Below are 27,949 nucleotides of genomic sequence, written 5' to 3' on the forward strand. Positions count from 1 at the left end.
AGATTGAAGAGCATTATCTCTGCTTGATTTCAGTGGAGCTACTGCAGGGTAAGCTGCCTCTCAATACGACCAAGGTAGGAAGAATTGGGCCCATCATAAATACGTATGAGTACAGAGTTCACCTATATGAATGAAAGTGTGTATGTGGGAGAGAGGGCTTTTAAAATATAAGCATGCATTTACCAGTGTGCATATTAAGTGGAAGCACACATGCATATGGTTTACTCTGTATTTTCAGATATTCTATTCCTGGAATATACGGCGGACTTGGGTTATTATTTTTTTCTATATAGGATAAATGACTAATTCTCTCTTTGGAGTCAGGAGTGGTTCAGTCCTATTCTCTGTTCCTTTGCAGAAATTATTACCTTTTTCTGGAAATAGAATTCTTGTTGAGTTTATCCTATTTCATCACTGGTTGCATTAAATACCAGCACTTCAGGTGTCACAACATAGCTGGGAGGGATAGTGTTTGTGTTATTATTTGCAATTATTGTATCAGGAACAGCTCTTTATAATCAGCATCTTGCTCACAGAAATATCTTGGAAGATTTTACAGAAATAAGATCAGTATCTTATTACACTGTAATTAAAATATCAATTTTGGCTGGGAAACATTATCTAGATCAGCCACTGAGGTTACTGTTAACAATACCAATTCCTTTAGAATAAATATATGTGTTTCCAAACTGCATAATGGGAAGTTTTAGCATATCATTCTCACATGTAGTGTCTTTTGATGTGATGGAGAATTGTAGATGAACTGAAATGTTCGCTTTCCTGTCATGTAGCTGGTTCTTTATCATAATATAGATGTTATTAAGATAAAATCTGTCTCTCAGTATTGTAGTATTATAAAACTCAGAATTAGAAATGCTTTATCATTTCTGAAGAACAAAGGCTATGACTGCTTTAAGCAATATCAAAGTCAGACTACCTTTATCAGGGAGGAACATGAAGGGAACCACCAGTATTTGCCAAAGCATAAGTTAATTCTTGTTAGACTTAACACGGGATGTTTGCAATTACCAGGTAAAATAATCACTGAAAGATAAAACAAATACGCTTTCTTAGTGCTTTTTTTATCACTTTTATTAAGTGGTAGCAAAAATCACATAGCAGGGAACAAGATTGCTTGATTGTACATCTGCTCCTTTGACTTCCAAGTCAGATGCTTATTTGGAGTAAATCAATACCACTTTGACAAGCCAGTGGAGCTACGTTGACCTACACCTACTGAGGTATACGTGTAAGGTACTGGATTTATAAGTATAATGGTATTATTAAGATGCCTTGGGCAACAGAAAGAAATCTTGTTTTGCACCCATTGGAGATCATCTCTAGAAGACTGCACCCATTTGGAGGAAAAGTTTAGATGCAATTGTTGGTGGATTGTGATCTATCTTCTCACAGTGGCATCATTCAGGAGTTTTTAGAAAAGGACATGGGAAAGTGTGGTTAGTCCCCATATAGCAAGGCTCATGTGTATCTGCAAAGTCTATCTGTTATGCTGAGGATCCGGAGGTCATCTTTGGAAGATGTTCCTTACAGAGACAAGCTTTCCTCCCCCATCTGACATTGTTTGCTTTTCATATGGTTTTAAAGGGAAGTTGTGGTATTAAATGAATGGGAAGACAGTGAAATCAAGCAGTGAAAAGCCAGGAAGTGTCAGCACTAGGGTTTTGTACGCAGGCACTGAGTAACCATCAGTAACAATGTGAGTAACTTCTCACGGCATATGAACAAGGCAGTGCAACCCTGATCTACTCCATTCAAGTCCTAGGCTTTCCTAGTTATTTTTCAAGCTATGGGTTTGATGCCAAAACAGTTAGAGGCACTGTACATATTCAGAGAGAGAGGTAATTTTTATTACCAATTAAACAAACAAACAAACAAACAAACAAAAAAGTAAGTGACCACAATTGCCAGACAGATTATTTTATAAAATAAGGATTATATAAAATGTTTTTTTAAGCTGTGCTTTCACAGTGAAAGGACCTCTGTTGAGTCTCGCCGAGTTTGTAAACCTTTCAGAACCTTTCATTTGGTGTCAGGAAATGATGTATAAATTGAGGAGGCTGCTTGCCTTCTGCAAACAGAAATTAACAACATAACCAATGGTAATTCCTCCATGTTGCCTTGTATCGCACTGGATATGAAGCAATGGGGCCTAACGACAAATCAAATGATTTTGATATCAGGATGTTGGAAAGGATTAGTTAGGGTGGATTCTTAGTGATTAATATGTTTTTTCACCTGTTTAAAGATAGCTTTTCAGTGTTTTGAGTTCACCCAAAACATTAGCTCCCATGATTGTGTACTCTTGTAAAATCCCATATTCCAGTCAAAGATAGAGAATGAGAAAAAAAAAAAAAAATGGGAGGAAGGAAGGAGGGAAGGAAGGAAGGAAAAGAAATTCTAAAAGCATTTTGTTCAGCCTCCTGCAAAGGTGGAGCTACCTGCCACTACTGTTAAAGATCCAGCCATATCACCACATTTGTAGACACAGAGAATGTCCTGGCATCCTCGGCCTGAGGATCCTCAGTGAGCTGGAAAATCCTGATTGTATTAAAACAAAATAGTGTGAGAGAGGGGTGTGAGCTAGAAGAGAAAGACAGGAAAGAGTGTGACAGTGAAAGCATCAACCTGAGTTCTTCACCTACAAACAGGTCAGGGAGAATGAAGGAATTAAACAGAAGTTATCTAATACAAAAAATGTTTTAAACACTTGCTTTCCACTTCTTCAAAAACAAAACAAAACATATGGGAAGTCCCAGAAACAAAAAGCCTGAAAATGGGAACATCCAACCTATCCTTTCTTCCTGCTGCTTTTTAGGCACAGAGGGTGGCACAGCATGATCACTGCTCAGGCAGCAAGGTTGAATAGCTCTGTGCCACTTCTTGTGATGGTCTTGGTAAAGATATAATTAACCTCAATGAGAGGCTACCTCACACTCTCCCTGGAAAGTGCACTGTAAGGATTGCAGAGCTTAGAATTTGCCAGGTATACACTTGTGCATATATAAAAAGCTATATTTATCTCATCTTGTTAAATATGCTTTTAGCAGGAAGATTATGCCATCATGGTAGTTACACTCTGAAATGCAACTAACGTGGCACTTACATTCTAAACCCTTATTTTCATTCACTTTTAACTTTCTGAGAAAAGTAGCTTTTGCATTGATTTATCATGCTCCACCTGGGACCAGACACCATCATTTTGCAGACAAAAGGGAAGTTTTATTAACATCCATCCAGTCATTTAGCCAATTCAGAGTTGTCTGACTGAGAAAAAGACATTTTCACTTTTAAATCAATCACATAAATTTTGGGGGCTGAGATAATTCATGACTTGCTTTGTTTCATAAAAAATACCATTTTCACATGGGTCAAGTGGGTTTTTTAGCTTCCCCCTTTCTGAAGAAGAAAGAGCAAATTTAGAAATAACAAAACAGTGAAGTCATACACTTATGCATATGCCTGTATGGACCAATTTCAGAAAGAAATTTGGACAGGCAAGAAAATCTCAAACATGGGTCCCAGGTATGGAAGCAATCACAAACACGTGCCAATCTTTAATATGCTCACCAGAACTGTCCACACGCAGAAAGTCAGGCATAAGCTTAAGTCTGTGTTAAACTGGAGTCCTGGTAACTTAAAAGAAGGGAGATATTAATTATGAGGGTTGACAAATCTCCTTAGCTTTTTGACTGTTACCTGCACAGCAGTTGATAACATGTTCAAGCTAATGATATAAAGAAGTCAAATAATGATATTGCAGACTTACAGGTTTATCCTGGGATTAATAAATTATAGGAGTCCACAGTGAGTTGTGTTTGAAGGGATAGCAGCTGGATCCTTGAAAACAGATGGCCTTCCTTGTCTAAGTAGGCTTGATCTTGTCTAATCTTAAAAGCTAAGCAGGTTTGGGTCTGAAAGATCCACCAGAGAATATCTGATGCTCTAGGTTGTTGCTTTTCTATAGCAGCAATTGCTGCTCATAATGTGATGGGAAATTTAATGAGAATTTTGTAAAAATAAATAAATAAATGCAAAAATTATAACTCGATTTTATGTTTTTCACATTATTCCTGGCAGCATATTGCTAGAAATTTGCTGTGTTCTCAGGATGATAGGAATTTAATACAAGCTTCTTTTGTCTTAGTACCTGATGCTTTGTTAAAATGGCAAAGAAATCACCAGCCTGCTGCAGTGACCTGGAGCACAAGTTTTGAGAACGATTGCCCATGAATTGAGAAATTTTAAAATGACTTTAAAAAAAAAAACACCTCAATGATGTTTACAATATTTGCTGTTTCATTAGCAGCATTTTTGGTTGCAGCTTTTTTTGTTTGTTTTGTTTATTGTTTTACATATACTTTTCTCACAGGTTTCCTTAAAAAAAGCTGAGCATTTACCAAGCTACAGCAGGACCTTTCAATTGAGATTGCTCAACACCAAACTAGTCTGGTTCACATCTAACTATTTGCACTTGTAACTGTGCTAGGTGTTGCCACAGGAGGCTACAAGGCTCTGTAGAGCTCATTTTGTGTCTGCCAAAAGAGACAGGAGGAGATCAGGTCCCTCCTTCAGCTCCTGAATGCGTCTTGGGTTGGGAGCCTCTTGCCAGACAAAACCACTTGCAGGTGTTAGGAATTTGGTTATTTGGCTTTCGAGGAGCAAATTTTCCACTTGTAATTTTTTTTTTTTTTTTTTTGTGTAGGAAATTGGCAGCTACTGAGTCAGTGGTACTCAATATTCTAAATAATACTAACATAAAAATGGGATCAGTAAAGATTTAGCCTTTGGCTTTCGTGAGAGAAACACGATGCCCTCAGACAACTGGTTTATAGGTGACCACTGTAGCTGGCTGCTGCTAGCTGCTGCCTACCCGCTCAGTGCCATCGCTCACATAACAAACACTGGTGTTGAAGAATGATCAGATTAATTAGTCTGTCAGCATGGAGGGATCTGGTTTATAGCCACTTGACTGTTTGTTATGGTGCTTTTTCTCTGAGCACTGTTAACCACATACAAATGCTTGGAAATTGCACTATTCATGAATCAAGTGAATATGGAGAGAATAATTGTCACTTCCCTAAAATGCAACAATCCCAAATGCTTATATAAGCATCTAGAATTAGAAAAATGCTGTTCTTTTCTGGTACTTTATTTTATATTGTACTGTATGATAGTCAGTGTGGTAAAAACCTATATCAATTACAGCATTTCATTACACAGTAGCACAAAACATAACATCGTATAGTAGTTTGCTTGCTCAAGAATAGGCAACTCTATCTCAGACAGTAATACCCCGTCAGAAATTCACAGTTAAATCATATCAAATGTCTCATTCTGTTGCAATCAAAAGAAGCATTTTTATAAAATCCAGTTGAGCAATAGTAATCAATTCTACATAAACCAGGTTTCAACAACAGAAAAATTTACTTCTACCCTAAAATCTCTTAAACGCTAATTTTATGCATGTCAAAGAATTTCTGATGACAATATGTTACCTTTATCTTATAATATTTTCATACTGAAATCCTAAAAATGACAGGATTGCATGCAAGGTTAATATGCATGTACTTACATAAATGTGTTTCTATATCCCCTAAATACATATGTGCATACTGATGCACATGCACAACATACAGATACCTATTTGTGATCGCTTTCCCTTTGACTGCAGCGTTGTCCTTTGTAATCCATTTGCCCTACAGCATCAGTTGTTCAAATGTTTTCTAGGAATTGCACGTCTCTGTGCAGACTGTGATAGCAGCTAGCAGTTGTTTGCAAGGCCTCAGACTTCACTTGTATGTGTCTTATTTTTGTAAATATTTTTTTGTTGATGTAGTGGATGGAGGCTTATTAAAAATCCATGTTCTCAAAAGTCCTCAGATCCTGTCCTCAGAGGAGATGTGCTATAAATGAACAGAAGATCAGTTTGGGAATTTTAATTTGATGATTTGATAAGATAAAGGGGCAAGAAATAAACAGTTAAAAATAAAAATAATTAAAAAAAAAAAGGAATTCTCCACCAAAGTATCTCTTAGAAGGCTTATACTTTCACAAGTATTAGACAAACTACCAGATAACTCAAGTGATTTATGACTTAATAGTGCTGAAAAGTCACCAGTGGAAAAGAAAAAAAATATTCCTCAAATGTAAAACCTTCAGTAATTTCCTTAATTTTCATTTTTATGGAAATAATAATATAGAGTAGGCAAAGTTATGGCTAGTTATTAAAGTGTCATCTGATTACATCACCAATTTATAGAAACATTTAAAAAAGAAACAACTTCAGATCTGGTCTACATGTAAAATAAGATATGGCAACAGTCTTCACAGGAGCAAAAAAATCCTAGCTATGTGTTTTGCCTTGAAGGAAAGAGTCAGGTGCCCCTACCAACTCAGAGAACAGCTGTGACAGTAGCACTTTGCATTTCTACAGTGCCTTTCACCTCACAGTTAAAAAAAAAAAAAAAAAAAAAAAAAAGGTTAATGCAACTGTTTCAATGCCACATCTCATTGACTCTCTCTATGTTTGAAGAAAATTTTGCTCACTCCTTAGAATGTTTAAATTCCTTTGTTTTTGGGAACCAGCTTAAACTGGACCAGACTGTATGTTTAAAGGTGCTGAAGTCCCCTGACCAGGATGAGTCCCAGCTCACTGTGACAGCAGCATCAAGTTTCTCCTGAAGGAAGACTGAGGAGGATGAAGGAGGGGGAGGAATGAGTAGGCTGAGGAAGCAGGTAGGTTTATCAACCTTCAGCCCAGCCACCCAGATATTGTTACTGGCACTGTGTGGTACAGCATCAACAACTGCACTTGCTGCTTCCCCAGGGGCAGACCTTAAAATACCCGTTTGTGCATTGGTAGAGTAAGCAAATATTAAAATTGACACATTGTAAGACGTTTTTCTCAGCTGCACCGAATAAAAGTAAAAAAAAGACCCAAAACCAAAAAACAAAAACCTGAAGCTGTGTCAGATTGAATAAACTACTAGGATGAAAGGAGTGAGGTGATAAAGAGTTAGATACAAGCTACAGAAACAAACATGAAAACACTTTTTTTGGAAAGTGAATGTGGTGTTGGGTCAGTCACCCAGTTTGTTTGAACTATGCTTTTGACTGAATGTGTGATCTTGAAAAAACAGCTTCTATGATGGAAAAAAATGGTAGAGAAAGGGGAAGCTGTTGCACTTTCTAATGCAAAACAACTTCAAATGGCAAAGCTGATTATTAGACATTATTGGCATATTCACTTTATCACAGTTCAAGTTCTACAACATGATTTTTTTGTGTTTGGGAAACACTTGATGCAGAAGAGTATAGATAAGTGTTTTGAAAAACAGATGTAGACCTAAAGAAGACATCTATTCCAAAACATGGGCAGCATAGAAAAAGTGTGCCTCATTTTTGAATTATTAGCCTACAAAAGGGTCTTGTTACTGTTCACCTGTTTTTGAAGGGGACTCGTGTATATATATTTTTTTCAATCTGTCCTAGACATTACTATTCAAGACATTTTTAAATATTATATGTCAGTTTGAATAAAAATATGCATTCGCTTTTTCATTTAATTGTTTAGTGTTTCAACCAGAAGCTCGAAGACATTTCCTATATCCCTGAAATTTATTAAATGGTGGGAAAGTGGTAGGAAAGTGTAGCACAAAAAAAAGAGATAAGTTTTCATAGTCTCTCTTTTTGTGCTGTACCTCATAGATTAATTATCTGCCAACACTTCATTTTCATAAGAATTCACAACATCCAAAATTACACTTGCAGGAAAGCCAATGTAAAAGTTGATTTAAATGGGAGAGAGTTAGTTTAATATTTAGCTTTAACAAACAGACAAACAAACAAACAAAGACGCTACAGACTGCCAAATTCTGGTTATTCAAGAACATCATAACTTAAAACATTTTTTCTTTTTGTTCACAGAATTCTACTGTAGCTCTTTTAGATGTAAATTTAACCTGATGACTCCCTTCTCTGGCTAATTAACACTGGCTTCACCATCGTGCTTTAGGATTATAATTGGCTGAACTTGCACACTGACTTTAAGACTATACTGTTCTCTTAATTGTTTGACTTCATTAAGAAACTCAGCATTTAACATTGTTTTCCTTTGCTGAAAGAGATATGTAAATTTTGGGGACTTGTTCCAGCAAATCATTTCAATGGGTTCACAGCTTAAAATGTGTGAAAAGCCCCATGGATTTCTTCCATCTGGGCTATATTCATCAGTGTGATATTTTACTGTGTCACCTCGGGTACTGTGCGCAGCTTTGAGTGTCACAGTATAAGAAAGACATAAAACTGTTAGAGGGTGTCCAAAGGAGGGCTATGAAGATGGTGAAGGGTCTGGAGGGCAAGACATATGAGGAGCAGTGAGGCCCCTTGGTGTGCTCAGCCCCGAGCAGAGCAGGCTGAGGGGAGGCCTCATGGCGGCCTGCAGCTCCCTCACGAGGGGAGCGGAGGGGCAGGCGCTGAGCTCTGCTCTCTGGGGACAGCGACAGGACCCGAGGGGACGGCATGGAGCTGGGACAGGGCAGGGTCAGGCTGGGGGTTAGGGAAAGGGTCTGCACCCAGAGGGTGGTCAGGCACTGGACTACATCACTGGAAAAAGTGGACGAGTTTTCAGGCTCTCTCAAGATTCCCAAGAATCTTTTTCCAGTGACAGCAGATGTTCAGTGCAAAGAAGCCTTTCCTGTCAGCCTTGCTTTTGCTTGATTTGGGATCATTTTGGTACCTTTGGGTCAATTCTGTGAATTTGGGCTAGTCATTGAGATCTGGTCCAGCAAGCTTCTGAAGTACTCTTTTAGTGCAACAAAGAAATACATTGAGCTCAGGTTAAGATGGGCCTACATCGCTATTGGAACTCTCAAGGCCCAGTTCTGCTCATATGGTTCAAACAAGCAATGATAATGAAGGAGATCTGACACATAATCCCTCTTCAAAGGTGCTAAGAGACCTTTATGTGATGTTGCTTTCACAGTGTTCCTTGGAGTTATTATTGGCTCCACCTACACCAATTCGCTCTCATGGAGCCTGACCCAGAAAAGAACTAGTCCATGTTTCATCTGACACTATCCTCAAAATTAAAAAAAAAAAAAAAAAAAAAGAGAGAGAGAGAAGAATAACTGAAGAGGTTATTTTCTAATGTATACCTTCATACCTTCAATTCTTCAATTGGAAAAGGCATTTTACTTTTTTCTAATAACTCCATCTGGTACTTTTCCAGATGTAAGTCTTAATTCTGCTCTTTAACAAAAACCATACTGCTTTAATATCCAGGCAAAAAATAAAAAAAAAAATAAAACTTGCAAAGTGGAACAAACATTGAGAAATCTTTACTTGGTCTTTATACAAAGGTCCTTGTTAAAATGCCAGTAAAGCCATTTTTTAAGAATCCATCGAGAGACAGGGTCAAGTTAAGGTATTTTGGCATCTGCAAAGTAGAACAGTACTATGAAAGCTCAGAAAAGGCTTTTAAGCTTGACAAGAAGCAAGATGTTGTGTAGGTGTGTTTGTGAAAGAGAGAAGCATGCGAGAAAGTGCCCAAGGAAGGCTTGCTTGCCTGGAACTAGAAGCAGATTTAAAACTGTGTGGGGCTGACAGACTGAGCAAGATCCAAAATGTGATCTTCATAAGCCTGGAAAAACACTTGCCATGCTTACCAAGTCGAATTGTCTTTTCATCTCTTGCTTCCTTCCTGTGACCAGTTATAAGATTTAGTCTTTACATCCTCACTTCATTGCTAGGATGGAAACTTGCTTTATTATACTGAAAATTCTCATCACCAACTATTGTGAGCTTCTTTTACCTGGCTGCATTGAGTGGTCACAATGTTGTTGCCTATCAGTACACTCAGATTCTGGCTTCTGTAGGACAAAAAACCACACTCAATTTATGTAATTTAAACCAAATCAGGATTGAAGAAGTTTATTGATTTATTAACAACACCTAATTATCCAGCAATCAGTGAACAATACTTTCAGGATCAGTATTGGCAATACAACAGACAAACCACAACACTAGACTCTCCCACATATGACATAGCAGCTACATGATTTCGAGCACACAAGCAGTTCCTTTGAGAACAAATCTATTGCGACATCAAGACCACGTGGAATCACTTTTTCAAGTGATTTGTTTCTAGCTCAACAGGTTAATTAATTTCTTGAAGTGTTACGGTTTTGCAATAACTCTGTCTGGTACGAAGGTATATGGAGATGCCTAGAACTGAAATACAGAATTAAGCACAGATATGGAAGCAAATCTTTAGTGGTGTGATCAGCTCTCTTTGTGTGTGTCCTGACTCACAATTCCTCTGAAATTGTTCAGTCCCTCCAAAATGCATGTGCTTAAATCAGGGTTTGATGGGCTGGAGCCCTCTGTGTCTCATAGAAAGCTGTGTAAGTCTGAGCTTCCCAGCTTCAGCACAGACACATCTCAAGCTCCTGTGAAAATGCTGTCAGCCCTGAATCAGAGTGCAAAATGCAGTTATCAAAACTGGCTTGGGCAGCTCTCCAGCTGGGTGTAAGTAACTGGTCAGTTGCTCCACCTGAACATTGCCAGAAGCCTCTTTTACTGAAACCTGCCTCCTTCTTTTAACAAAATATGCCCATCTGGAGAAGATGTTGTACTTGGTAACTTTGGAGAGGCATTTAAATATGAAAGTCATTATGAGCAAGGGTTGCTGAGTCAGAGAAGGTGATATAGAAACATTTTTTATTATATATATATATCTTTACATATATATATATATTATTTTTTTTTTCCTGAAAGGAGTAACCTTTCCAAAATACTCACCTGTATAACTCCACATCCTAGCTACTTACTAGCAGAAGCTTTTTTTTTTTTTTTGGACCACTCAGATTGGGTGGGTAGGCATGGAGTGTAGCTCTGGAAGTGAGTAACTTCTGCAGAGCAAAGGGACAAGAGATGCAAGTGACACAGGGAAATCTCAAATGCATTTTCTTCCATCTTTTTCACAATACCACCGCATGGAATTGAGCAACACGTCTTCATTTCTTTCTGTGTATTGGCATAATACCTCTTTACCCTTCCTTTTCACAGTCACTTCCTTCTAGTGATGATGAATGTAGTACAAACAGCACAAGCATAATAAATTGGTTCTTAATTTCCTTCTAGCTGATCTTGAATTTGGCTGGTGGCTATAAGTGAAGTAAATGTACTAGAACAGTACATGGTAGGGTTTGAAAATAAGGATCTGATTGTCATAGCCAAATAGTCATTATGAGTGTTAATCACCAAAACTGAATTCCAGCATATACTTAACTGCACACCTGTCTGACATCTGGAAAATTGAACTAATCCATTTTATGAAAGGAACTCCAACTTGGAAATCACATTTGCTCTTGGCAGTGTTATGCCTACTATTGTTACAAATAGCCCTGAAGATGATTAGAATGGAAAGGAAATGAAGGCAATCTCCTTTGTTTTTCAGGCTGTGTATTTTGTGAGTTTGACAGCATTTGGAGGGAGTTATTTACCTTGTTTTTTCCATGCCTAGCTCACACACTGCACTGAAAGGGCTCATGCCCCAGGCTCTGCAAGACTGTCTTTACAGAAGCAGAAAGTGCAGAAGGTTTAGCATCAGGGCAGGGGAGAGGCAGCAACTGGGGAAGGAGTGAATCCAGTGAAGGTGAGTTCCTCCATCTCTTCCAACTGCCCTTGAGAGACCAGAGCAAAACAGAGGAGGTTTCATGCTGTTCCTTTCAAAAGCATTGAAGACTCCTTTGGAAGGTTTTGCTGGATTAAAATGTCCAATTTATTAGTGGTACTGTTTCAAAACCTTCAAAATCTTCAGATTTGTTTGTCTACCTATCTTGAACAAAGGAGAGAGAAATGTATTTCAAACGTCACCTAGAGCTTCTCAGGACCCCCTGAGCCCACTGGCAGCCAAATATAGGTATTGCTGGCAAACCATATAAATAGTGCCCCAAACTCAATGTGCCAGAGATTAAACAGAGATATTCATCTTAACATGAATTTGCCTTACATTAGGTACTTTATTATTATTAATTTTTAATTGTAACTTCTAATTGTTCTATCTGCCAACACAACAGTGTATCTTTTATTAATGGAAGTGGCAGTTATTATAGCATAGTATTGTATTTCCTTTCTGAAAAGAATCTACAGAATCTTAAAAGCTGATGTATTTCTTCCATATGTCTTAGTTGTTTTGTCATAATAGCAGTAACTTTAAAAAAATACATATTACAAAACTCGAATCAGGCAACTGATTTTAATTTTGGATTTTTTAGTCCTCTTATAATGTGTGATTGAAAGTTTGTGAGGTACTCAGTGTGGTTTATAAAACCCTGTCAAGTGCTTGTAACTTTGGCAAAGAAAGACTTCTTAATACACAGTTTTTAATGTGAAATTACCATATTTTCAGTTAGAAAGAGAGGTCTTTTTCAGCAGCTAAAATTAACTGTTGAAAAACGTTGGAAATGTGCATGGTAATGAGTTCATTCCTGTCAAAATGAAATCATTAATATTAATTTTTACCCTCCTCTGAGTGACTCCTGCACCATTTTTCAAGTTAGAAAAGGAGTTAACGAATATGCAAGACCATTTCCTGCAGTACAGGATGAGCAGGTCTCCCACCACCAGCAAAAGGCTATTTTAAGTGTTGGCTTCTCCTTTGAGAAGTTCCTTCTTCAGTGTTTAACTTTTCCTCTGATTATTTACAGGCAAAACCATCAAAATTAATGTAAGCTTGTTTACTTCTAAAACACGTGATGTACAGACCCTGAGATTGCCATGAGATGGTTTTCTGGAAGGTTTTTTACCAGCTAAGCAGAGCAATACATCTAAGTTCAGACTATTCCCAAGGGACCTGTTTTCACTGAAGTCGATGGAAAAAATCCCATTGATTTCAGCATAGCTGGATCAAGTCCAAAGTTCAGACATTTCCAAGAGGTCTCCAAGTACAGCAAAAAAAAGGGGTATTCAGAGGCAAGTGATTCACCAAAAGATTTCAGTATGTATTTAGTCTACGCTGATTAAATTACAATTAAGCATACAACTGAAATAAGTATGAATTTAAATGTCTTTAAATCTGTTTATTCTAAAAAATCACACGCCATACCACAGCCACACTTACCAAGCAGACAGGTGACATGGAGGCTTATACATGTGACAATAGCACGTAATAATAAATACGTTTGGTTTCTGTGTTAAAAAGTGCAATTTTAATCCCACAGTACATCATAAAACTTTCAAAAGATGGCATTAACAGTGGTATCTTTGCAATTTAAGAATGCCTTAGTATTTTTAACTGGATGCGCGTTGTTGGCTTTTGTTTTAATATGGGGGGGAGGGGAAACGATCAACTTTTGTCCTCATTTAATGCTAACTAAATATTCCTTAGCTACTGAAGTGACTTAATGACATGAGTATGTGGTCTTATCAAAGTCCCATTATTGTTCTGACAGTATCTCATTTGTATGCAAATCCACTTGCATGCAACTTATTCTTTGGCAAACGGTGCTAGCAAGCCAGCGAGCGTCGTTTTAATTATGTGCATGTCTCTGTGTAGCATATTTGTTACTGCATATGAACATTATGCTGCTGTAACAACTACTGTACCTTATATCATGCTTATGAACAGCGGTGCAGATCATCGTGCAATTTTTATCATGAGTGATAGACGTGCTCTGTCAGTCGCTGTCACCCAAGGGTAATCGCAATACATAAGGCATCCTTTTAAATAAAATATTAATGGGGCACTTTTTTGTGATTGCCCATCTTTTTCATAATGATGCCCACTGGATATCTGTTCAATCAGTGCCTCATCTGGACTTACTTTGCATATTCTTGACCATTAAGAAAAATTAATCCTGTTAGACATGAATTGAAACAGAGACCCAGTGCACCTTTACCACAGAGGACAGCTTTTGCTCAGTAGATGTAGGCTGGCATCAAAGGATGAGCAGGGTCAGTAGATGTGTAGAGGGGGAGAGGAACGGTGTGTGTGTGGTGCCAGATCTCCCATGCCAGGCATTTGTCACAGTGGGAGCTCCTTTACAGTGATTGTATGTGCCGTGTATACCCCAAAACGAGGGGAGTCTGCGAGGTGGCTTGCAGGTCCCCTTTAGGACACCCCAGGAATCCCTTCCCAGCAGATGTGTGACACTCAGTGTATTTCTGCAGTCTCCAGGATGGGGCAGACAGACCCTTTCCCCGAGGTCCTCTGGGCAAACCTTTCCTTTTCTGTGTTACATTGGGCAATATAACAATATAAAGCTGCCCTTGGCAGTTTCGTGTCATGAAACCAGCCCAATGCCTTGTAAGACAATCCATGCTAAGGCAAACACGGTACAAGAGTGAATATTGTCAAAGTTGGAAAAGTGGCTTCAGAACTGCAGGATTTCAGAAAAAAATAAATAAATAAATAAATAAGACTGCGTCAAAATCCCAGCTTCTAGTCAGAAAAATGTTAACACCAACCTTTGGAGGAAAAAAATGTGAACCTATCAGGAGAAGAATAATGATGCAAAATCAGCCAGCATTAATACAAAGGCATAGCGAAAGGACAACGTTCTCCTCTGAAGGTAACCTCAGCTTACATGGTTAAATGCATGCGGACTGACTACAATAGAGTATCTGTGTGTGGTGCTGTGGTTTGATCTATTCAAGAAGACAGGGCTGGAGGAGCTGTCTAGGTCATTATCTCCAGTGCTCTGCAATTGCAAGTGCTGTATGCTTGTGTACATGTGTGTGTACAGGAGGTGTAAGATCCGCATTCCTACAAAGCTACCTGCATCTCAAAAAACATCTCAGAGCTACTGAAGAGAGACCCTAGTCAAAGAAGACAACAGAACTTCTGCAATTACTAATAAACCTGACAAACTGATTTATGGCTGTTTTTCTTGCTGTGATTTGTTGACAGATTGTTCTTTATGCAAAAATTACCAAGGTTTAAATCTGCATCATATGGCCCCTAATTCAGCTGACAATATGTTACCAATTAAATTCCGCTTAAGCTATCATCAACCAGCGAACCACAGACTGTGTTAAAGAGAATGACAGTCAGATAGCCAGTAAAATCATTTGTGCCGTGATTCCAAAGGAAAGCCTATAAAGGAGGGACATTAAATAACTACATGAAAGATAAAAGAGCTTTTTTTTTGTAGTGAAAATGAAAATGCTGCCAGTATTGCATGTAATGTTGGAGAAATATGGACAGGATCCCTGTCCTTGGTATCCCATATTGTCCTCACATGCAGGAGGAGCTGCACTGCAGGGGAAGTGCTTAGTGAGAAGAGTGTTAATGAAACTTAACCATTTGCCCTTTCATTTGATCTCCAATTACTCTTTGGCTGGACTTAGGCCCTTGCTCTTCGGTATTGTTATTTTCACTGGCAGGGAGAGGATACATTTACTGCCAGGGAAAAGATCGGGTCCCACAGAACAAAGGTGTTGCCAAATTAGCTTCACTTCCCCTAGATGTTTTCTTCTTCGCTGAGGTGTCACAGAGTGCCATCGGGTGCCACGGGTCCCCACTCCAAATGCTGACAGTGGCAGCACACGACACCAGGCAGTGCACCATCTCATTTCCAAATTTATAGGCAACCTTACCTGGGAAAAGAGCATTTCACATTTTGCCAAGAGATAAAAACTGCTACTTGTCACAGACCTAGAATAAAGGTGCCTTTCCTAGCAGCCTTGGGCTCTGTTTGCTCCAGGAAAGAGGACAACTTCCTTGGAGTCTGAGTCATGCCGTGCTACGTGGGCTGAGGTCAGCCTACAGGGTGGAGGAGGACTGATTTGGCTTTTGGCTTCAGCACAGCACCAAAGAATTCAGCTGCACAGTGGAAGCACGCCTGTAAATGCTGCATTGTATGGAGCTTCCCACTGTGAATTTTATCTCTCTCCTTATCTCAGCTTTAATGTTGTGGTTGCGTATTAAGTGTAGGTAAGAAGGGGTAGTAATCTTTGTTTAGAAAATTGAGCATCTAACTATTAACCCCAGTGAATTGAAAATTTACTCCTTTTCCCGCTATATGATCATCGCAGTCATTATTTACTTAAGAGCTTTTTAATGCTTTGCTGTCTGCATTGATGACTGCAGTGTCCTAGCGAGGGACTAGAATTTGGGATCTCATCGTGAGGTGTCTCTAATGAACACTTGAACTCCCCTTCCTTTCTGTACATCGCAGTACAAAATCATAAGCCAAAAAACCCCATGGAGAAGCAACTAAAATTATAACACTTTCAAAAAATACAAACATCCCTCTTACTGAAGATTACAATGTAAATCAGGCATCTATTATTTCTGTGTCAGTATAATAATATAAAAAGAATTTGCACATGATAAGAGGCATCCTCTAAGGATGACAAATTAGGCATAATAAAACAGTTAGGAAAGAACATAAATAAGAAGACATTTGGGGCAAATCCTCTTCTTCCTCTACAGTCATGCAAATAAACAGCTCGAGGGATACACATCCTGGCTGACAACGTGGCAGCCAGTCCCACAGAGGCTGTTAGAGACCTCAGTGAGACCTCAGCAAGTCTCTCGTCCCAGCTATCCTGCCCCAAAAAAAGGGGAGTAGCAGCAGAGTCTTTGGTCTCCATTCCTGTCGTGCCTTTGAGGTCACAAACGTGAAGAATTGCAGTGCCATCTTACACCTTTCTGTCATCACACAGCACACTGTGCTTGCTGTCTGGGATGGTAAAGCCCAGGACGGAAAAAGGCTGCCCCTACAAATGGAGAATTAACATAAGGGCTGTGTATGAAATCAGATCTATGGCTCTGTAATGTCTTCCAGTATTTCTGTGAGGTCTTCATCAGCTCATCTGTACGGGCATATTTTGGTGTAACTCAGCTGAACTTGGTTGAACTGCTTCTCATGTTTTCCTATACGAAGTGAGAGTCAGTCCCTGTGTGATTCAGTAAATTTTTTCATGCATCAGCACTGTCAGGACATAATGTTTTTGCCTTTTTTTTTTCTTTTTAATCTTGCCTGTGCATCAGTGTGTGGTGCTGGAGAAAAAAAACAATCCTGCAGCATCAGGCAAAGCCCTTGCTGACTGCTCTGCTATGGTACATTTGTCAGTGCTTTTCCTGCTTTCTCGTTCAGATTTCTTTCAGTTTATTTTATAGGTTGCCCTGCAGATCGTGTGGGAATGCAGATCAGACTCTGCTGAAGAAGTTAGTCACGAGGGATGTCACACCAGGCACGAGGATAGCTTTCTGTTCTCCGTTTCCTATTTAAGAAGATGACACCGCAGTGGTCCTGTGTGGCTCAGGTCTCTGCAGCCCAACTCTGCGGGGTCTGGCAGACTGCACGTTGCCTCCAGATTTCTGTGTGTCTGCCGTGATCGACCCAAGACCCACCAATTCTCGGTATCCTCTGGGATCCACCCAGCCCCCTTTCCCCTAGATTTCCCCTCCCATGAACAAGCTCAGCACCAGAGTGTAATGATCATTTCGGGGGGAGAGCAGCAGTCACCTCAGCTCAGTGCATATGGTTTTTAATTACAGACAAGAAGAGGACAGGATGGAGAAGTTATAGAGGAGCCAGGTGGTCACCTGGGGACCATGTGCAGCTGGTGGAAGTCATAGTGGACTTTGTTGTAAATAAGCACACCTTGTCTAAAGATTGGCTGCAATAGTCCCTGTGCTGACCCCCATCTTAGCATAGCACTGGCTTGGTGCACCCGTCAGCTCTGGTTCTGGAGGAGAATGGGTGCTTTGGGCTGCTGCTATGTGTGCTTTCTTATATAGATAGCATATTTTTTCCTCCTTATGGGATTTTTCAGATGGAGCTAGATCTGTCCAGAGGCTCACTGGTGGTGAATGCATGCATTAGTTAGACATAACGAACAGCAGGCTGCATGGCATTTTGCAAGAGTTCCCTTCCTGCTCTACCAGCAAACAACAGAGATAACTGCTGCCTCCTAAATTTCCATACTCTGCTTCTTTCTGGGCCCGGTCCAACTTACACTCAAGGTGTCTGGGAAATTTCCACTGTTTTTCATGGGTTTCAGGCTAGTCCATCCTAAGACAGCGGAAAAAAAAAAAAAAAAAAAGCCAAAGTTGGGTAATTACCCACTTGCATCTAAGCTGCATGTGCCTATAGGAAGGATGCAGGGAAAACAGAATCTGTACCACTTAAAATCGTGTCACCATCTAGTCCCCAGCCAGAGTATCTGCTACAATTCCTAATTTATGCAGTGATTTAACATCACCGTGGGTCCAGCTCATTGAAGCAAATTTATATGCAGGAGCACTATTTTAATCTTAGACTTAAAATAATTTTAATTAATAATAGCTTCCTTTTCCAGTCTGTCAACATATCCCCACCTCTTGGCTTTTTAAGAATTAAAATAAATATAGAAATAAAAATATTAAATTATTGCCAGACAACCAGAACAAAGAAAACAGCAGAACCCTGAAGCCTAGAGATGTGAAAAATGGCCAAGAGTTTTCAACTCCATCCTGTCTACTCAACACTGCTGTAGCTAACTCCATCTTATTTAAGGCTTGCTAAAACTAAATGTGGAAATGAAATAACCAACATGCCATAATAGGCCATCTCATCCTTTATTCTTTCAGTTTGTCCTTTATTCTATCAGACTCTCAGGTGCAAGGTTTCTTTCCCACCCCTGGTTGCTATCAAATATCACCTCCACGACTTTGCCTGTGGCATTTATCCTGCTGCTACTCTAATTTTGCTTCCTCTTCACTGGAAACAGCTGCTCTACGTGGGTAGCTCGTCCACAGCATGGTGGGATGTTATTGGGAATCTTGTTGTTAATGTTAATGGAGCTGGTCCAGCTGCTGGCACAGAACATATGGCTTTACAGGATTTCAGACCCAAAACGTTCTCTCTGTATTTCAGGAGCACAGAGCATGGAGGACAGGGCTCAGACACCTCCTTGTTTTTAGCCCTTGGTCTTTCCTGAGGCTTATACCCAGGAAGGGACATGGCCCCACTGCTGGGGACAGGTGAGATTGCCCGCCACCCTGCTGCTGCACCTCGCCAGGGAAAGGTTTGTGGCTCCTCTCTCTATAGGACTGGGGAGATTATGGGCTGTTTCACCCCCCCATGGCTCAGACCTGAAGGTTAGTGTGTCTACATTGCCCTTTCCAATCTAAAGCAGAAAAAAAAGTTGTGTTCAGAAACCACCACATTGCTTCCAAAAAGGTTAAAGTTTACCCACCAGGGTGCCTCTTGAAGGTGTGGGATTTTCAATATTGAATATAAAATGGAGGAGGGTAAGACACACCTTTCTCTTTTTCTAAGGATGCACTCATTTAGTGGTTAAACATGAAAAGGGGCTATGAGAAACATCCTGAATTACAGTTTAAATGAGTTTAAAATTCCAGTTACTTATAGCTTTAAAAAAAAAAAAAAAAGTGTCTGAAACCAAATGGTCTCAGTGGGGCGGTGCATGGGCAAAACGTAAAATGACACATAATGAAATAAAGTAATTTTATTTGCAAACCTGTTCAGGAGCCTGGTACAGACTGTAACGATCAAGCAGAAGCAGTCTCTCATTTCTCTTGGTGTTCCTTTGCAGAGTTATGTGACCCAAGAAAGAAAACATTAAGATGTTCTGATTTCACCCTATAGGACAGAGAAATACGCTTTGGTTAATGCTTACCATAATTCTATCTACTTGGCTCAGACAGTTATATTTTTATGAATCTTACGTTACTTTCTGTCACCCTCTAGGCAACAATATAGAGTTATTACAGTATAAAGGAAAATGCTTCCTGTTGAGCTTATACTTGAACAAGTCTTAACCAAGTGGAAGCTCTTAATAAAAGGGTAAATATACTAAGGAATAAACAGGTACAGCGAATAAAAAGGAGTACTGGATTTATTGATGCTCAGGTTCATGGCATAGACTAGCGAAAGGTAGAAAACTCCAAGGTAAAGCTGGCAGGCCGAGCTCGGTCAGAAATCTGAGGGAGTTAGAGTTTTGTTAAGTGAATTTAGTGCTCATTAAGGGATTTGCGGTGTCAGCATTACCGAGTGGAGTCCTCTCTCGCCCTCACATCAGCAAGAGCGTAGTGCAGCAAGATTAATTCTGCGTCCGTCCTCTTCTTGGCCTCCTCAATAAAATTATCACCCAGGGACCCAATTGTTCGGTGCTAGCCAGTGCATACCTGCTCGCCAGGAATTTAGCTGAGATCACCCCCTCCTTTAATGCGGCATGTGGATCGTAGTGCCCTGCACTGGGCTGGGCTTCAAACACCAGATTAACTTTGTGTTATTTTTTTTTTAATTTTTTTTTGCTCCGTAATGATTTATTTGCATACCTTTAGTAACTGCATAATGCACAGAAGCCTTTATTGGCTGGCCTGTGCACTGGCATCACTTCTTCACTCGATGTGTACCTGGGAGGAGGTGTCCTGGTCTTTGCAATAATGGGTAGGGGCAGGCACCCCGCTGTCCTGGGGGCTTGCTTGTGCCAGCTCTTGGTGGCAGGAGACCCTTATACCAACCATTAAGAGTCTCCTCCATAGACCTACTGGTTACAGATAACTTCCAGCCTGAGTTGAAAGGAAGATATTGTCACTAGTGTTGGCTGCTTTCGTTAAGAGCAATGGCAATGCTTTGGTTCCCTCTGAAATGCCCACACAAATTGTTTCCTTCTGCTTTACATCTCTCTACCATCATTTTTTCCCCTTGTTCTCACTCCAGTTATTTTGACTAAAAGTTTATTTTGCATAGCAGAGGAAATAGAGATCTGCAAATACTAAACAGACTCAAGCAAAAATATTGGTGCACATGTTCTCAAATTAGTTACATGGAGTGTGGCTCTAGAAAACGCTGGTGAGTTTGGAAAAAATGAACTTGGTCTGGCTGTGTATCTTTCCCTCTCAGCCGAAACCAGCTAGATATAGTTTTCATTCTACTGGAAACTATTCACAATGAGTATACAAGTATATTGCAAACCCTCTTTTCCTATGGCCCCATGCGGCTTTTTAAGCCCAGATATTAAGCCTTCCTCAGCATTACCTTATCCTTTCGTCCAGACATCATTCAAAGGTACAGTTGACTTTCTAAATTACATCATATGTAAGTAGATTTATTTTTCCTTTTCTGCAGATATAGTTTAATTTCCTTTTCCAATTTGCATGGGTGCACACTCATAAATTTTAAATATATTTAACCTCTTTTCAAAAGACCCTTTGAATTTCTCTAAGGTCTGTGCCCTCTGAGTTGGATACACAATCTTTTGTACATAAAAACCCACCAAGACTTCCAGAAATGCTGCATTAAACACCTCCCTGCCTTTCCAAAAGGCTCCCTCTTTCCCTCATGAAACAAAACGTCCCCCTGCATGATGCTTCTGTTAGCCTGTAACGGAGAGACATTTGTTGGGGCTTTGCTGGAAGCACAGTTCATCGAGTACCAAAATAGTGAGGGAAGGTCAGCAGGGCTGTCCTGGGCCCCAACAGCCATCCTGCCAGCCCACAGTCTTGGACATGGCCCTGACCAGAGCCCACAGCTCCTGGAGGAAGGCAGAGGAGATGTTTCAGCGTAGCAGGGATGGGCTGACCTGTGCCCACGGCAAGTCCTCTGTCACTGCCTGAGGCATTAAGAATAGATGAAAGGATCCCACACCAAACTCTTTATTTAATTTTTCTTTTTCTTCTCAAGTGCCTGTAACCTCTGAGTAGTCACCTTGCCACCCAGGTGGCATTATCACCATCACCTCTCTGTTGTTCCTCACCATTAGATTTCCCTTTAGGGGAGCAACCCCTTTGGGAAGCCCACATCTACACCCACTTTCCAACCGGATGATGAGGATAAACCATTTCTTTGTCTTGCCAAAGAGAAGGGTGAGGAGCAGAAGGCTCCTCAGCAGGACCTACCTCCCAGGCAGAGTGCTCCACTCAGGTTTGGGGTAGAATAGCTTCTGGGGGGTTGTATTAAACCTGGCCATGGCTACAATTGCTGGTTCAATTTGGGTGGCCAGGCTGGGAGAGCCCATTTTTCACACCAGAGGTGACCTGGGGAATGCAAAGGGTGGCAATGGGAACCGCATGGAAGCTGTACTTCTGTCCCCACTCCGCGCCCCATGGCACATCCCGGCTGCTGGTACCCAAGCCCAGCTCACCGCAACACCAGAGCCCCCCAGAGAGCACACAAAAGACCTGTGGTTGTTCAGCGAGGACCACCTGCCTCTCCTCCTTGTTTTGGTTTGTAAATGTAATTATCCAAAAACATATATATCATCCTAATCTTTCCCAGATGTCGTGGTGCTGGCTTCGTTCAGGTCTTGCCCATGCGGGCTGGAGGGGAGCTCGCAGCCTGCCTGGCTCGGTGTGGAGGGGGGCGAGGGGCTTGCTCTGCTCCAATGCCTTTGTCTCCTGCCTGCTCTGCCAGCACGGAGGTTTTCTTTGGGGAGCCACTGCTCCGAGGATGCTCTGAGAGGATGCAACCTTAAAACCAGCGCGGTCGCAGAGAATGATAATGAGGGCGTTTATTAAAGTCGTTTACCAGGCAGGAACAGAGTGCACAGGAAGCATAGGATAGAAGAGCGTGCGGAGTAATTGCTTAACTAAACCTGCTGCTGCTCACAATTTCAGAAACCTTCACGGGGAAGATAAAGGAGAGGTTAAAACACGCTTCTCCCCTCTGCCCCCATCCCATGCCTGGCCCCACAGCAGCCGCCTCAGCCCTTGGACCCCTGGCCAGGTGCTGTGCTGGGAGCAGGGTGCATGTCTGCCGGTCCTACCCATCACCAGCACCGCAGGTCGTGCCCTCCCCATCGCCCAAAAAGCCCCCATCCAGCAAAAGGGCTTTGTTTGAGCTGGCCCCCAGGGAAAGCCCAGTCCTAACGCTGGGCTCGGTCCTTTTGTTTGCAGGTTAAAAACTTGACCTTCCCCTCCCCTGAGCCCCAAACGGCCCTCGTAGTGCTTCTGTCCAGCAATTACATCTTCTTTTTAGATCTTACTCAGGCAAACAGAAGGACTGCGATAGCACAAATAGGTCTCAAAACCTTTTGTGTGGGAGAAAAAAATACACAGGAAAGAGAAAAACGAGGGAAAAGAAATGCGTGTGTCTCTAATTGGCATAATTCCTTCAGCCCTGGCTCATAATTTAAGACGGATCAATTCTAGAGCTGACATGATAGATGTCATCATCAATACTCGGAAACAGCGATTTATATTTCTGCGTTCAGGGACACGGCCATCGACGCACCTCGGCGGGGGTCCTGCATGCGAGTCGGGAGCAGGATGTGGCCGGCAGACGGAGACTTGACTGAGACTTCCAGCCACGCAACTTATTAAAATAATAAATATTTTCATTATCCACGGAATCCATTATACTTCTCCGTTTTAGCAATAGTTAACTAATAATTTGGATTAATTACCAAGCTAAATCATTAAAAATTAAATCCATATATTTCTTTTCTTTAAAAGAGTGATAGTTTGCAACCATTTGTGTATTACGCATGTTAAGTGGGAGGGTGATGAAATATGTTGTGTTAACTGAGCTTTGACAGCATCTGTATCCATGCCACATTATGCTCTGGTCTTATCAAATCTCAGAAGCTACTGTGTATAAATAGACTGTGATGATATTTGCGGGAGAGAAATCATTCACAATAATTTTTTGGCATCTTCTGTAGTGACTAGAGAAGAACCGTCTAACGAATATAGCATATAATAATGCAATAAAGGGGTATATAAGAGCCCGGGATGAGGAGCACTTGTACTGAATCAGAGTTATGGTTCAGCACACGCTACCTATCAGACATAAACACAACTTTCATCCTAAGGAATTTCAGAGCAGATTGCAAGTGGAAACGAATAGGGAAACCCAATTCAGAGGTCATTTTGCTCTCTGCTGAAGCAACGATTGGCACCGTGATGGAACTTCGCAGTTACTTAATGAAACATTATCAGCTCGAAGACATATAGGTACGGGGGGAAGTAATGCTGTCCAGTGAGTAACATTATTTATGAATGTGCATTTTATTATGTTTGGAATACTAAACTAGGGGCTGTGCAGCAGCACAGACTGCGTGTTACTGAGCTCAATACAGGAAAAAAAACTGTGAAACTGGATAGGCTGTGATATACAGCTGGCTGGACTAGATAATCCAGTGGTTTTACCTTGCTGTAAACTCTACGAGGTTATGAAAGGAGCTACGTTTAAAACTCCATTAAGCTTAAGCCTGTAAGTATCTAATTAAAGTGGGGCGCTGTACTGAAATTTAAATAGCAACCTTCTTGTTATAAAACTTATTCAATGGACTACTTAAGAGCCCACTGGACAAACAAAACACATCCTAAAGCTCCGGGGGACTGATTCTGCAGCACCTACTCTAATTCAGGAGCACGTGTCCCTGAGGAGCCGGTACTGCGTGGCGTGGTGACGAGTTGCAGGAGCAAGACTAAATAATGCTTCCTGCCTTCTCCATCCTTTGGAAGAGATTTGTGTCTGGGCTTTATGTAAACACCCACCGAGGGACTGTATATGTCATGTCCCAGCTTACACGGGAGCTCGGAGCGGTTGCTGGAGCTCTCTGTGAAGACTGACTTGCAAAGAGATGTGCATTGCATGCTGAAAAAAAGTGTACCTGTGCTCGGTGGCCTTCCTTCTGAGCAGGGTAGCAATCTGCCCTCTGGAGGATATGCTGATGGATTATTTTTTTTGGGCAAAATCACGTCTGCATTGGTGTGGCACAAGTTGGGTAACGAAGGAGAGAATCACGTCCTTGAAACACACTGTAGCGATGCTGAGGAATTTCCTGTGCTAGTCACCAGAAGCTTGTTTAAAAATTTCTGTATCTCACGGTACCTCTGGAACTCCTTTCCTGGCCTGCAAAAGTGTTCGGCTAAGGCCCTGTGAATTCCCTGAGAATTAATTTGTTGCTCGCCGGGTGAACGTTGTTTTAAAGGTAGGTTATGCTGAAGAGATACTAGAGAGAGATTTTTCACACAGGATGTGAAGAATGTAGTATTTCTCACCTCCCCCTTATTTTATGTTGCATTAAAATTATCTTTACTCTTCCTCCGGCAGTTGCTATGCCGCACTCAAGACAGAGAGTCTGGGAAGTGGGAAATGTCAACTTTTAAGATGATGTTCAGCTTTCTTGTTACACGCATTCTTTATGTAATGGGTTTGAATTACGTGTTGTTCACAGGCTTTCAGCTCTTCTTAGAAAGTTAGCTTGACTGGGCACGGTTGCTTGCTTATTCTTAATAAAGAGTTGATGACACTGGAAAGAGCCCAATAAGGAGCTGAGCAATTTCTAGGTGAATCTTTAAGAATATACATACGATGAGCAGGATTAGATGGCACATAGTTTATTTGTATTTATACAACACCATGCTTTCCTAGAGAGGCAGGCTTCACTCCCTGCAAGAGCTGCAAACCACATCGCCAAGTCCCACAGCGAGGGGTGATCGAGGGGGATTGGTGACTGCAGGAAAGCCACGGGTAGCAACAGGCAGCATAAAATGTGTTCCTTCAGTCAGAGGCCCGAGATCCTGCCAGATCTGTGCTCATTTATTGCACATCACAGTTAGGATCATGCTATGCTTTGTCATATATGGGACACATCATGGAAAAGGAAAATTCAGGGCTGGAAGGGTAACCTGCTGGTGTGGGATCACATACAAGGAGCTTCAAAAATGCTGTCAAGGCCAGCATTGGCTGCTAAGTTGAGATTTTCAAGTGATATTAATTTCAATGCAGTTAGTCTTGATGTACTCTGCTCTGCCTGAGAATCGCAGCTGATGGGAAAGAAAAGAACACAGCAATAACAATATACATGCAAGAAATGTAAAAGAAAAAAAAATATCTCATGTATTAAAACATATTAAAAACATAAAACATGCCGCCTATATTGCTATCATTATATATTACCGCCTGAAATTTAATTCACTCAGTGCTGCTCACGCTGTTTGTTTACTTTTTTTCTATTGATCTTGGTTTGGGTGATGCATTTAGCCTACAGAATTTCACTTCCAACTTTCCACCGGGCTTGTGCGCTGCCACCTGTTAGCACCACGGCACGCCTCGCACTTCTCAGAGGGGCCTACGGTCAGCTCCGCCGCTGATGTAAAGGGGGTCTACCTCCAGTGATTTAGGCCGCAGAGACAGCCCAAGCCTCCCCTGCCCTAAATTCCACTTGGAGGGTGGTTTAAGCGCTGCTGCAAATCACCGTGCAAGCTGGGGCTCCGTGGGAGAGTCGGGTCCGTGCTGCGATGCCAGTTGCACAATCTCACTTGAAGCACGGAGAGTGGTGCAGCATGGGCCGTGGCTTTAAAAGGTCAGCATAAATATGCCGCCCTCACTCCTTCGCTCGTAAGTAATGTCTGTGCTGAGAGTTTTTACCTGGTTTTCAGGCTGTCTTCAGCCGCACTGAGCATTGTCCCAGAAAAGGCTCTTTTCAGGTGGCTTTACTAATGCTGGACCAAGCGTGGCCTCTGAGCTGTCCTGCTTTTCTGCCTTTTCATCCTCATCTTGACGCGGTTAGGCAGGGGGTGTCTCAAGCATGCTGTCCCTGCCCGCATCCTTCTCCACCCCACCGGGAAGGTGAGCAGGCAGAGCAGGCAGGAGCCAGCTCCCGCGGGTCCCCCAGGCTGAAGATGTGCCACTTCCACAGGGTCTGGGGACTTCTGGCAGTAGGAGGCAGCACCACCTTGGCTGTGCAGAGGCACAGAAGCAGCTCTGGAGTGGCTCGGGATTTTCAGAGGGTTTGTCGAGAGCCTGCTGTATGGACGTACGGGTTTTCAAACCTTTCCCTTGGAGCGTGTCTACACGGCAGCCCGAGCTGCGCCTGCAGCTGGAGCAGGGTGACCGACACGAAATGAAACCTGGCTAGCTCGGGAATGAATAACATAGAGCCCCACAGCCCCAAAACCGGCCCAGGAGGCTGTAGAAACGGGGCTGGCAGGGCTCCACGCGTGCCAGGGCACCACCTTCAGCCTCCAGCTGGCTTGGCTTGCTCTCCGAGAGCAGGGATCTCCCAGAACAGGATGGCCCCGCGGATATTCGCGCTAGCACCATCACACCAACAGCCCCCTCCTGCCACTGCGGGCTTTGCACATTGTTTCTCCCTTCTGTGATGACATGGCACTTCTCCGGCAGCTTGTCGCTCGCTGCTTAGCTAAAAAGCATGAATTTCTGGAAAGTAACACGCATCACCCTCTCCTGATGTGAGGCAGCAGCTACAGATGGGACAGCCTGCCCTAACCAGCCGGCCAGATCCCACAGGCAGCGCTGCGCTCAGGCTGGGCGCACAGACTGAGTTTTTTGGGTTTTTGCTCTCGTTGGGTGGCAGGCACCAACCGCTGGCACCTCCATTTCTAACCAGACATCCCTTGTGTTTGAAGGAGGTGCGTGCACCCGGGTCTGTAACCTGCCGTGCAGATTGATGTAGACTTTCATGTAGATGGAGCCTGTGGGTGTTATGGTTTGTACAGGTCTAAGGAGGAATCAGTGTGGGATTTGCACAGGTGTAGCTTATCTCACATCCAAGGAGGATGCAAAAAGCGCGTTAACCCAACCCCAGATCATGGCTGAAATGCCCCACAGGCAGCAAGGGCCTGCGTGGGCACCTAGGGCTGTGGCTGGCAATGCCGTGGGACGAGGCCCACAGCCTGCCCCATGGCTACGATACAGCCACCCCAATTTCCAAGGGTGCATTGGTGGTGCGCGTGGGGCTGGGATCACAAGTGGGGCTGGAATCACGAGTGGGGCCGGGATCACGCATGGGATTAGGATCACGCGAGGGGGACACCAGAGCGGACTTATTAAAAAAAAAAAAAAAAACACAATAACACCCCAAATCCCCCAAACAACCCCGATCCCAACTTTTGCCGGCGGAACATTTTGGGGTGCAAGTTGCCACCGGCTCCCCCTTTTCCCCCCCTTCCCCAAATGCCGCCGGTTGTGCCCTTCCCCCCGCGTCCCCCCCATGT

The 27,949-nt window shown here is 41.9% G+C and overlaps 1 long non-coding RNA gene across 2 annotated transcripts; it reads left to right on the forward strand.

Moving 5' to 3' along the window:
• LOC137855922 (uncharacterized) lies at positions 1-27,909 on the forward strand. Of its 2 annotated transcripts, XR_011096052.1 has the most exons (3): positions 1-74; positions 6,607-6,756; positions 18,891-27,909. It is a non-coding gene; the product is annotated as an uncharacterized lncRNA (long non-coding RNA). The 2 variants fall into 2 exon arrangements; XR_011096050.1 differs by lacking the exon at positions 18,891-27,909 and having other exon boundaries at positions 6,607-6,963.
• The last annotated feature ends 40 nt before the right edge of the window (positions 27,910-27,949 follow it).

This window comes from Anas acuta, chromosome 1 (genome assembly GCF_963932015.1).
Source record: "Anas acuta chromosome 1, bAnaAcu1.1, whole genome shotgun sequence".
Lineage (NCBI taxonomy): Eukaryota > Metazoa > Chordata > Aves > Anseriformes > Anatidae > Anas > Anas acuta.